The sequence below is a fragment of the Salvelinus namaycush genome, chromosome 25 (assembly GCF_016432855.1).
Source record: "Salvelinus namaycush isolate Seneca chromosome 25, SaNama_1.0, whole genome shotgun sequence".
Taxonomy (NCBI): domain Eukaryota; kingdom Metazoa; phylum Chordata; class Actinopteri; order Salmoniformes; family Salmonidae; genus Salvelinus; species Salvelinus namaycush.
In genome coordinates, this window is record NC_052331.1 from 2,706,047 (window position 1) to 2,719,696 (window position 13,650).

Here is a 13,650-nt window from a genome sequence, read left to right on the forward strand (position 1 = left end):
GTTAAATGAGCTTATTGGGTTACATTAGCTTTTTGAGTTTAGGGGGTGTGTGACAAAATCTATCAATTGAACCACTTTTGCAGTAAAATATTTTACACAACCATTGCACACACATTGCATAAATGGGAGACATTAATGATGTGAAGAAACATGGTTGTGTTTTGCTCTACCTCGAGTAGGAGTATCTCAAAAAGGTGGGGGCCTTGCCACTAGCCTATCTGTCATCAACTCAGCAATGTCACCCAGTCACAACATACTAGTGACTGGCAGTACATGTCATGTTCCTTTTTATACAGGAAAGATGTTTTAATTACTATACATTGCGTATATCTTCCCTTGTAGTGAGTGACAGTGTTGTAATGGAGTATCCACCCGACCATAACTCCAGGCATAAAGACGTGGACTACTGGGATGAGAGATACAAGACAGAGCTTTTGTTTCAGTCTCCAAGGTCCAGAATCTGCTGGAGCAACACGTCAAGTATGAGAATGCCATCCTTGTGCTTGGTATGTGTTTTGTTCTTACTTGCTCAGCTATAGCTACTTGACATAATTTCTGAAGAAATATTGGGCCTTAGACATATTGCACAAATTGAATATTTGTGTCATCATTTGGTAATGTTGATGAAAAGAGTGGCTAGGGACTGTTTGAGTTTTGGCTCTATAGCTAACATGACAGAGCACAAGATGTCACTGTAAGACAACTTTTGAAAATGTCCATGTTCAGGTTGCTCATAATATAATTATCCCAACCATGCAAGTTCTGTGCCTGATTAGGGAATTCTACACAAGTGGTTGAAAGTAAGTTGTGGAGATGTATGAGCAGGTTTTGTAGCTTTTTAGTGCTATGCATCAATTTGAGCTACAAACATTTTCAGTTCAGCACACATCTTTCACTGATACTGGGAGCAGACTGATAGCTGTGGTAGCCTACGCTGCCTATTATTTGAATGCAAGTGTTAACATCATGGATTGATTTTTAAAAATAAAGTAATATTATTCTTTGCTATCCTACAGACACCCGACCCAAGCCCATGTGGCTATCTATCCCAGTAGTGAAAACATTTCCTTGTGGAATATTACAGAACGTTTATGCTGACAAAGGTGTTCAACATGGTTGCATTATTTTGATGGAATATCACTCAGAAAACGGTTTTATAGAGCCCTGAATAATACTATCCCAGTGCAGAGGATTCCAATGTCAACCTTGCTGATATTTGTTTTTCTCTGGCTTCAAGTGTTGCACTGTAGTTACAGTGACCATGCATGGGCCTAGGGGGCACTGTTGCTTCAGTGGTCTGTTGTCACTGCGCTATTGTAGGTTCCTTGTATGCGCAGCAGCACTCTTGGTTGGGAGGGTGTGATGTTGAAAATGAGCATCAGGAAACGACAGGGGCTTTCTGGACTATGATGGGGGTAAGACCAGTGTCGTCAAGGGACTATGATAGGGTAAGACCAGTGTCGTCAAGGGACTAGGGTAGGGTAAGACCAGTGTCGTCAACAGCTAGGCACCTGGCACGCAGTCCTCCATGGAAAACTGTCGTCTTTCACGCAACACTGGGAGAGAAATTTCCCTCAGATCAAACAAGTTCACTTAGATCTGATATCAAATCGCCTCTCTGTTCATACAGTGGTATGGTGTTGACTACAGTGCCGAGAAAACGTTTGTGAACCCTTTAGGAATTTCTGTATTCCTGCATAAATTTGACCTAAAATGCGATCAGATTTTCATCTAAGTCCTTATAATAAATCAAGTGAACCTGATTGAACAATTAAGACAAAAACAAGTTATTTATTGAGCAAATTGATCCAACATTCAATTTCTTTGTCAGAAAAAGTATGCAAACCTATAGCTTGATCAATTTATATAAAATGATGTACATGTAGGTAGAAATTGTTAAATGTAAAATGTTATTTGTCACATGCGCCGAATACAACACCTTACAGTGAAATGCTTACTTACAAGCTCTTAGCCAACAATGCAGTTTTAAGAAAATCCCTAAAAAAGTAAGTGATAAGAATAACAAATGATTAAAGAGCAGCAGTAAATAACAATAGCGGGGCTATATACAGTGGATACCGATACAGAGTCAATGTGTCAATGTGCGGGGGCACCGGTGTCGAGGTAATTGAAGTAATTATGTACATGTAGGTAGAGTTATTAAAGTGGCTATAAATATATTATAACAGAGAGTAGCAGCAGCGTAGGCAATGCAAATAGTCTGGGTAGCCATTTGATTAGATGTTCAGGAGTCTTATGGCTTGGGGGTAGAAGCTGTTTAGAAGCCTCTTGGACCTAGACTTGGTGCTCAGGTATCGCTTGCCATGCGGTAGCAGAGAGAACGGTCTATGACTAGGGAGTCTATGTATTAAGAGCAGTAAAACATGTAGTATTTGATTCCATATTCCTTGCATGCAATGACTCCACCAAGCTTGTGGCTCTACAAACTTGTTGGATGCATTTGTAGATTGTTTTCGTCATGTTTATGGTCATGTTTTGCACAACAATAACCGAATGGTGAATAATGACTTGTGCCCATTTTGGAGTCACTTTTATTGTGAGTAAGAATAGACTATGTTTCTGAACACTTCATGTGGGTGCTACCATGATCAAGGATAATCATGAATACATCTTGAATAATGATCAGTTAGAAGGTTACAGAGGCAAAAAGATCATACCCCCCCCCAAAAAAAATGCCAACCACCCCTGTTATTAGTAATGGTGAGAAGTTAGCAAGTTTTGTTGTAGCCACTAACTCTCACTCATCATTATTCACGATTCATTCATATTTTTTCTTAATCATGCCATTATCAGGATTCATTTAGAAGTGTTCAAAAACATCTCATCTACTTACTTAAAAAATGTAATTACTCCAGTCATCTTTCACCATTAAGTTACTATTGGTCAAAACATAACCCAAAACACAACCAAAAAAAACTGCAACTGCATCCAATGAGTTTGTAGAGTCACAGGCTTGATGAAGTCATTTCGTGCAAGCATTATGGGACCAAATACTAAACTTTTGACTACTTTAATACACTTAATTGAGCTGATTAATCTAGAGGTCCACATACTTTTTCCGACAAAGAAATGTAATATTGGATAACTTTCTCAATAAAGAAATGGAAAAAATACAACTGTGTTTGTGTTATTTTTTAAAACCTCTACAGGATCGTTGTCCCCCCGCGGGACGGTTGAACTAATGTGATTAGCGTGAGGTTGAAAGTAACAAGAACAATTCCCAGGACATAGACATGTCTTTTATAGGCAGAACGCTTAAATTCAATTTACAGTATCTATTACAGTGAAAACATACCATGCTATTGTTTGAGGAGAGTGCACAGTTATGTACTGTACTTGAAAATGTATAAATTTACCAAATAGCCGAATACCTTACAGTGAAATGCTTACTTACGAGTTCCTAACCAAAAATGCAATAAAAAAAACCTGAATAAGAATAAGAAATAAAAGTAACAAGTAATTAAAGAGCAGCAGTAAAATAACAATAGCGAGACTGTATACAGGGGGGTACCGGTACAGAGTCAACGTGCGGGGGACACCGGTTAGTTGAGGTAATATGTACATGTAGGTAAAGTTATTAAAGTGACTATGCATAGATGATATCAACAGAGCAGCAGCGGTGTAAAAGAGGGGGGGGGGGGGGGGGGGCATTGCAAATAGTCTGGGTAGCCATTTGAATAGGTGTTCAGGAGTCTTATACTTGGGGGTAGAAGCTGTTGAGAAGCCTCTTGGACCTAGACTTGGAGCTCCGGTACCGCTTGCCGTGCGGTAGCAGAGAGAACAGTCTATGACTAGGGTGGCTGGAGTCTTTCACAATTTTTAGGGTCTTCCTCTGACACTGCCTGGTATAGAGGTCCTGGATGGTAGGAAGCTTAACCCCAGTGATGTACTGGGCTGTTCACACAACCTTCTGTAGTGACTTGCGGTCGGAGGCCGAGCAGTTGCCCTGCCAGGCAGTGATGCAACCAGTCAGGATGCTCTCGATGGTGCAGCTGTAAAACCTTTTGAGGATCTGAGGACCCATGCCAAATCTTTTCAGTCTCCTGAGGGTGAATAGGTTTTGTCGTGCCCTCTTCACAACTGTCTTGGTGTGCTTGGACCATGTTAGTTTGTTGGTGATATGGACACCAAGGAACTTGAAGCTCAACCTGCTCCACTGCAGCCCCGTCGATGAGAATGGGGGCGTGATCGGTCCTCTTTTTCCATTAGTCCACAATCATCTCCTTTGTCTTGATCACATTGAGGGAGAAGTTGTTGTCCTGGCAAAAATATCCCTGTTTTAGGTTAGTTAGGATCACCACTTTATTTTAAGAATGTGAAATGTCAGCATAATAGTTGAGAGAAGGCTTTTATAGCTTTTATAGCTTTTATTTCTTTTGTCACATTCCCAGTGGGACAGAAGTTTACATACACTCAATTAGTATTTGGTAGCATTGCCTTTACATTGTTTAGCTTGGGTCAAACATTTTTGGGTAGCCTTCCACAAGCTTCCCACAATAAGTTGGGTACATTTTGGCCCATTCCTCCTGACAGAGCTGGTGTAACTGAGTCAGGTTTGTAGGCCTCCTTGCTCGCACACGCTTTTTCATTGTTTTGATGTCTTCACTATTATTCTACAATGTAGAAAATAGTAAAAATAAAGAAAAACCCTGGAATGAGTAGGTATGTCCAAACTTTTGACTTGTACTGTATGGTGTACGTACTGTATGTGTGTCTAACTTAACTAACTAACTAATTAATGGATTAATAGTCCCACTCCAATACCTCTCTCTCTCTTCATCTCTCCCACCCCCTCCTAGTAACAGTAACAAACTGTATAATGACCCCATACTCCCAGGGGACATTCTTCCCAGTGGTGATGTACACAGCAATTATTGACTGTTGCACCATTCGCATTAGCAGTTAGTGACTAAGGTTTCAATGGTTCGTTTTGTAACTGTTTATGGCCCTGTAGTCCAACCCGCTGATCAGTCATCTAGCCACTCACATTACATCACTGTTCTCACGCCAGTCACCCCACTCACCGCCATTGATTCTCCACAACGTCCATCAGTATTGGATATCAAAGACCTCCATCGCTAGATGGTTGTTAGCCTATATATAGAAGTAGTGGAAGTGTTTATGACTCCATCAAGATTCTAGGGCAGCAGTTTCCACAGACTGGTGTTGATTTAGGCCTGTTTGACTTGCTCACTAAAATTAACTGCACTGTTGTCTGTCAAGAAGCAAATGAGTTATATCACTGAAAGATGATTTCATGAAGAGAAACAGATTTTCTTTTTAAATGTATGAATGCTAAACTATAGTTTAACAGTTATTCAATTCTTTAAAGCTCCCATGTGAGATCAAAACAAAACCAGAATATAGAATGGTTCACAATTGTTTTGTGAAATCTCTCAATCAGTACTCCAAGCTGCAACCCCATACTACATGGAGAACTCATACTGTATGTCGATGCTGGTTAATATATTTATAGAATATTGTGTGAATCCTAAAAATTAAAAGGGCCAATTTGGGTGCAGTCATTTAGCTTCATTTGTCAGAGATCAACATACATGTCAACAAAATAATGCTGCAGGAATGCTAATGTTATCTGTTTCTAACTACAGAAACAATTTCAGAACAATCTGAGATGGTGGGTTGAAATGACATGGAACGACTCGTGTCAGAAGTTCAATTCACTCACTCACTCACACACTCACACACTCTGCTAAATACTGACAGGATGGAAAGGTAGTGGGTTATAGGGGGAGAGTACATGTTAGGGGGTAAGAAGAGAGAGAGGGATGGAGAAGTCAGAAGTCATGTCTGAACAACTGTCAAGAGCTGCCGAGCTGGTATCAGAGCCACTGTCACCCACCCCACGGCAACTAGAAAGCTTTGCTCTTCTTCCTCCTAGTCCTCATTCCTCCTCCCTTTCCTAACACATGCATGTCCCCCTTGTGTCCTCCTCCTCACCCTCTTTCTCTCTTCCTCCTACTTTCCCCTTTCTCGTGATTTTCCTCACTCTCTCTCCCTTCTACTTCCCACCTCCTCCTCCCCCTCCTCCTCTTCCTTTTCCCTTTTCCTGCTTTTTCCCTCTCCAGCCTCCACTTGTCCACACCCACACACTTTTTTTTGTTATTTCTTCGTTTTCCCTCCCTTCCTCCTCCCTCTCTCTATTTCTCATCCATGTCCTCTTTTCTTCACCATCTCTTAATTTATCAATGTACAGCATTGATTAAAAGGACGCAGGTGTGTGTAGCCTAGCGGCAGGTAGCCTAGCGGTTAAGAGCTTTGGGCCAGTGTGTGTTTGTGTGTGTGTGTGTTAACCCCCTGTCATTCAGACCCCTGTGTGTCTTGTTGCTCTAGCTGCCCCCCCCCCCCCCCTCCCCCTCTCTAGCTTTCTTCCCTCTCTCCCACTCTCCCTTGTGGAAACAGGGAGCAGAGTTCAGGCTGATAAAACTGAGGGAGGATGGGAACCTTTCAGGAGAATAATAAAATGAGGAGGGATAGTAGCGATGGCAGCCATTTTGACACGTTCAGTCCTTTTCTCCTGGGTAGGATAGATGGTGCTCCAGTAGATCACCTACGATCTGAGCCCGTATCCACAAAGCTTCTCAGAGTAGGAGTGTTAATCTAGGATCAGGTCCCCCTGTCCATGTGATCTTGTTCATTATGATCCATTAAGTACACATTTCACTAACAGTCCACACCTGTTGTTTACGAAGCACTTGATTAATAAAATCTGATTGATTGATCCAGAAGTTCAAACTGATCCAAGATGGAGGATCAGGAACTATCACTGCTTTAGTTTCATGACCACACCTCAGAAAGCAGGCATGACAATGACAATAAATTTAATTAATGACCATATAAAAAAAATACATTTACATACCATTGACCACTAAGGATTGATATAGTCTATAATGAGTCCGATAGATGGTCTAGGCCTGTCTGTAGTTTGTAGGTTAGGGATGAGCTAAGACAAGAGAGCTATTCTGATATGTGGTATATAGTGTATACTGTATATCAGGGGTCTCCAATTACATTCAGCCATAGGCCCATTTTTCCTTGAGCGGATGGTCGGGGGACCGGAATATAGTTATAAATAATTTGTACATGGCAAATTTACCGCAAGAATCCCAAACAGATATGGTATTTGACAAAAACAGAATAATTTATAACCTTGATTACATTGGAATACGATCACATATCTATTTATGCAAGGAAATACCTGGGAACAGATTTCCAAAATTAAAATCACTTTGAGGAATTGTTTTTGTGATTTTAAGTCTTTTATGTCCAACAATGAAAATTATATATATAAAAAATTATGAGCTCAAAGTGATTTGAAAACTTGAGGGGCCAAATAAATCACCCGCAGGCCGAATTTGGCATGCGGGCCTCCAATTGAGGAACCCTGCAGTATATGCTATATTTGTATTTTGTATTGGTATTTATTAGGGATCCCCATTAGCTGCTGCCACTGTTCCTGGGGTCTAAACACATTAAGGCACATAAAAGGCACATAAAACAAAAGATAAAGCAGTTCATCATATAACATTATTACACCACTACATATCTACAAAACAAAATGTATAACACCACCATATAACAATATTACAATGTATGTGTGTGTAGAGTGTGTGTGCTAGCGTTTGTGTTCGTGTGCGTGTGTCTGTACCTGTGTGTGTCTCTTCACAGTACCCGCTGTTCCATGAGGTGTATTTGTATCTGTTTTTTATGTTCCATGTATTCATGGCTCTATGTACTACTGTGCGCCTTGGGGATTGTGAAGAGACCTCTGATGGCATGTCTTGTGGGGTATGCATGGGTGTCTGAGCATTGTGCTAGTAGTTTAAACAGAAAGCTTGGTGCATTCAGCTTGTCAAACACTTCTTGCAAAAACAAGTAGTGATGAAGTCATTCTCTCCTCCACTTTGAGCCATGAGAGATTGACGTGCATATTATTAATGTTATCTCTTCGCATACATTTAAGGGCCAACTGTGCTGCCCTGTTCTGAGCCAATCGTAATATTCCTAAGTCCCTCTTTGTGGCACCTGACCACACGACTGAACAGTAGTGCAGTAGTCCAGCTATAGACAGTGTCTTTAGTGTGCACATGCAGTGATACGGGAGGCTGGAGATTGTTTTATCTGCAGTGTCCTTTGCTTTGAACAGGAGACACACACACCAGCAAAAAAACAGCATCCAGTTATGTATCGTGTGCGGAGTATGTTATGTAATGCTGCTGCTCTAGCACCAGAAACACCTGCAAAGGAGGGAATAAGAACAATCGATTAGGTGCATCATCTGAAGGAAGGAAATTATGAATAAATGAATGGATGGATAAATTAAGGAATGAATGAAAAGGAATGAGGTTGAGGAGAGGTGGTGTGGATGGGCATCCGAACACCAGCACTTTCATGGAAACTCGCCCCCCTCAATGCTGCCTTTTGATTGGTTTGTTACAGGAAGCCTTAAGGATGCAGCAGTCAGTCAGTGGGGTTACCCTCCCTGCCTGCCTCCCTCCCTCGTTCCTTTGCCGCTGTAAGGACTGGTGCTGCTTATGAATGAGCTCAGGGCCGCAGAATGTGAATGAACATCTGAAAAAGCGAGGGGGGGGGGAGTGGAGGGTGAATGGAAATCAGAGAGAGAGGGAGCGAGTGAAGGGTGGAGGGGAGGAATGATAACTACAGAGGAGGCGAAGGGGGAAGAGGAGGAGGAGAGGAAGAGGAGAGCGGGATTATGGAGGTATATTTAATTTTGAATTGTCCACATTTGCAAATAAAAGCTGAATTGCAGCATGCATAGGCTAAGTAAGTAAGTTAAAAATGACAGATTGTGTATTGTGTGCTGGTCAGAGGGTGAATGGAAAAGACAAAATATTGAAGTGCCTTTGAACGGGTTATGGTAGTAGGTGCCAAGAGAAACTGTTGCAACATTGCAGTTCTTGACACCAGGTTTGAGTCAAGAACTGCAATGTTGCAACAGTTTCCTGTGTGTATCAAGAATGGCCCACCAACCAAAGGACATCGAGCCACTTGACACAGCTGTGGGAAGCATTAGAGTCTGATGAAGACAGCTTGGCTGTCGAAACGTTGGATATTACATTTTTGCATCTGAGCTCCTTAGAGTGTGCGGCTCTCCTTTACTTTCAAGGGAAGCATTAGAGTCAACATGGGCCAACATCCCTCTGGAATGCCTTCGACAGGCTGTTCTGAGGGCGGGGGGTGCGCGCGCGCGCGCAACTCCAATATTAGGAAGGTGTCCTTAATGTTTTGTGTACTCATTGTATATGAGATGTAATATACAATATTACAGTTAAGCAGCATTAAGCAGTCTCACACAGTAAGGCATAGGACTGTATCTGTCAGTCCGAGTAGGGGGAAGGTTCAGTTTGTGACTGGATCGGGTAGATCTGCCACTGACAGGGCCTCTCGTTTGAGGCACCCTTTCCGAGTAGGGAGAAGGTTCCGTTTGTGACTGGATCGGGTAGATCTGCCCCTGACATGGCCTCTTGTCTGAGACACACATTTGTTGTAGTCCTGTGAATTTGCAAGCTTCTGGGGACAAAGGATCTGCAGAGGTGGGTGCGACAGGACTCAAAGGACTACGACCCAGGTCATTACGTGCAGAGTCATAGGAGGTTTTTACATGGCTTTGCTCATTGGTGGGTTGAGCTTCATCCTGTTTTGTTCTGACCAGTCGGCTAGTTTGGGTCTTGATTCGCTGAGGTTCAGGTCAACCACAAAGTACCAGGAGTTGAATAGGGTACCCTCTGATGCACCCTTGATGTGAGCTAGGGATGCACAATTAATATAATTTTTTATCAAAGTTTCAGTATTTACATTCGCAATATTCATATCTCAAGAGGCTGCAATGTTTTGAAACGCCACTTAGCCGTCTTTAACATGCATTTTTTGTATTATTTTGATTTATTGCTCGAGTTGACAGAGATCTCTTTCTGCCTCTCCTCTTTTAGCCGCTTCCCAATCCCAAACACACCAAGCCCCGCTCCCTGTCACTCAAGCATGCAGTTCCTCCTGCTCTAGATTCACTCAAAGATGGTGGATAAATGAAAACAGTTCACTCAGACTGTTTACCATTGAACAAAATGGCCAGTTCCTGTCTACTTAAGGGGATTTATCTCCCATAGACACCAATGCGATAGCAGCTGGGTCTGGTCTACTTAGTTCATTGACTTCCATTGAAACAGAAGAAATGAGTGAGTGGGATGAATCACTTCCTCTTACATCTCTGATTCACTCTGTATGCAATGAGCGATTGACCAAACAACCGCATACAGTCAACAGACTTTTCCAAACAAGAACGACACAGCTTTCTAATTTGCTTCTTAATATAAATCCACATGTTTTCTGTATTATACTATTCGTTTGTGTAACTTACTCTCTGCAAAATGCTAGTTAGTTGATCTTAGCATGCTACAAATGTGCCTTAAAAAATGTGTGTTAGCCCCTAATGCTAATTGCTATCTAGCTAGCTGGCTAACTAAATTGACTGAAAGAAAGCAGATCTCACTACTAAACCTTTGCTCTAATAAAGGCATTATATCAGGATTGTTTCGCAACAATTTGTTCTTAATCAGAGAGGAAAAGGCGAAGAGTATTCTAAAACCGTTGACTCAATGTACCTATCAACTTAAATCTAATTATGGTCCCATGGGAAACACTGACCAACACTTTGGTTCCTACTCCGTCACAACCATCTTCTATCTTACTTTTACATTCGTTGTCATGCTAAACAAAACTGCATTCCAAGTACCCAGTGTATTCCAAATATAAAATTAGAATGGTGATTATATTTCTATGATTCCAACAGTTTACACAAGTATTATGATCTATAATCGCAAGTAAATTCATAATGGCAATATTATTATTCATTTATTTTATATATATATTTTTGCCTATATCGTGAAGCCCTAACAACGGGTTCGGATGATCGATGGGCTTGGCACTGATAAACAGAGCGCAGAAAGAGGGGGAGTGTCTATGTTTCTGTATTTGTGGACGTATACTTGTGGGGACCAGAATTGTGGGGACTAGGTTAGAATTAGCTTTAGGGTTAGGAGTTATGGTTAGTTCTAGGGTTAGGTTTTGGGGTTAGGGTTAGGGTTCGGTTTAGGGGTTAGGAAAAATAGGATTTTGAATGGTTATAAGTTGTGTGTCCCCACAAGGTTAGTTAAACAAGACTGTGTGTGTGTGTGTGTGTGTGTGTGTGTGTGTGTGTGTGTGTGTGTGTGTGTGTGTGTGTGTGTGTGTGTGTGTGTGTGTGTGTGTGTGTGTGTGCTTGCATGGAGTTCCAGTGAAGGACTCTCCTCTGTGTAAGTGGCAGTGACTCTGAAAGCCCTTGGCTCTGAGAAGACTGGAGCAGAGCAGGCAAATATAACAAGCCACCCACACTAATACTATGTTGATAATACTATGGTAATTGAAGGGCAAGAGGTAGGCGATAACTCAATCTAAACAGTCACTGCTACCAGGTAGTATATTGTTCATTCACAGAATAGAGTGAACAGAGCAGATTGACTTCACACTATTACATTGGTATGATGGTAATCTTTTCACGTAGGAAATTATGCTTTATATTGGCGACTACTACTACTATTTTTCAAACCTACAGCTTTGGGCTGGATGTGTCAATGTGTACTTCATATATGGATAATCTATGAGCAGAATTACTGTCTTACCTCAATTAGCCACAAAGTCCCTAGTTTGAAAGCAACACTTTTTCTAGAAGCTGTGCTATGTCATTTTACCTACATTTTCTCCCAAGTGGGCCTGCACCTTAGTAATTCGAGTTCAACCAATGAGCTTCAGACCCTCGTTATTTGAGTGACAGCTAGCAAGAAGCACATCGTGCACACAGCAGAGCAAGAGACAGAGCAATTACGTGATGCACATGTCTGCACATAGTACACCATTTTCGGGTAACAGTTTTGACTCGTGAGCAATACTTTCAGAACTACTGGCTAAATAGTATACAAAAGTACATGAGAATCCCTTTAAGTCACTTGTAGTCACCTCTTTACATTGAGGCTGCGGTATCATTAACTGTAGTAGAGTTGGGCCAGCCCAATGCCCCCAGACACCCACCCACAGTTTACCGCAGAGAGAGAGAGAGAGAGAGAGAGAGAGAGAGAGAGAGAGAGAGAGAGAGAGAGAGAGAGAGAGAGCTGGTTAGTGAATGAATGAGATGGATGGAGCTTGTCTTTGTTTTGTGTTTAGCTGCAGAAAAGATTGCAGATGACGCTACTGGTTGAATGATGTAATTGTTGTCACACACACACACAAACTCAAACGCCTCCTCTTCAGGGCCAGTGCGTGGAGACGATGCAGGACGCCCTAGTGCCCCCTATGGGAAAAGTGGTTGGATCGTGACGTGAGTGGGTTGATTCATAAATCTGCATCAGTGTCCATGTAGTGTACAGTGCCTTGCAAAAGTATTCACCCCCTTTGAAAAGTTTCCTATTTTGTTGCATTACAACCTGTAATTTAAATGTATTTTTATTTGGATTTCATGTAATGGACGTACGCAAAAAAGTTCAAATTGGTGAAGTGAAATGAAAAAAATAACTTGTTTCAAAAAATTATAAACAATTATAAACGGAAAAGTGGTGCTTGCATATGTATTCCCTCCCTTTGCTATGAAGCCCCTAAATAAGATATTGTGCAACCAACTACCTTCAGAAGTCACATAATTAGTTGAATATAGTCACATGATCTTAGTATATGTTCTGAAAGGCCCCAGAGTCTGCAACACCCCTAAGCAAGGGGCACCACCAAGCAAGCGGCACCATGAAGACCAAGGAGCTCTCCAAACAGGTCAGGGACAAAGTTGTGGAGAAGTACAGACAAAGGTTGAGTTATAAAAAATATCCAAAACTTTGAACATCCCACGGAGAACCATTAAATCCATTATTAAAAAATTGAAAGAATATGGCACCACAACAAACCTTCCAAGAGAGGGCCACCCACCAAAACTCACGGACCAGGCAAGGAGGGCATTAATCAGAGAGGCAACAAAGAGACCAAAGATCACCCTGAAGGAGCTGCAAAGCTCCACAGCGGAGATTGGAGTATCTGTCCACAGGACCACTTTAAGTCGTACACTCCACAGAGTTGGGCTTTACGGAAGAGTGGCCAGAAGAAAGCCATTGCTAAATGAAAAAAATAAGGAAACACATTTGGTGTTCGCCAAAAGGCATGTGGGATATTCCTCAAACATATGGAAGAAGGTACTCTGGTTAGATGAGAATAAAATGTGGATTTTTGGCCATCAAGGAAAATAGTATGTCTGGCGCAAACCCAACACCTCTCATCACCCCGAGAACCCCATCCCCACAGTGAAGCATGTGGGGATGTTTTTCATCGGCAGGGACTGGGAAACTGGTCAGAATTGAAGGATTGATGGATGGCGCTAAATACAGGGAAATTCTTGAAGGAAACCTGTTTCATTCTTCAAGAGATTTGAGACTGGGACGGAGGTTCACCTTCCAGCTGGACAGTGACCCTAAGCATACTGCTAAAGCAACACTCAAGTGGTTTAATAAGGGGACACATTTTAAAGTCTTGGAATGGCCTAGTCAAAGCCCAGACCTCAATCCAATTGAGAATCTGTAGTAT

The 13,650-nt window shown here is 41.8% G+C and overlaps 1 pseudogene; it reads left to right on the forward strand.

The window, feature by feature from the left end:
- The first annotated feature begins 359 nt into the window (after window positions 1-359).
- The window catches only part of LOC120020523, a 93,470-nt pseudogene continuing 80,179 nt past the window's right edge, over window positions 360-13,650 (forward strand).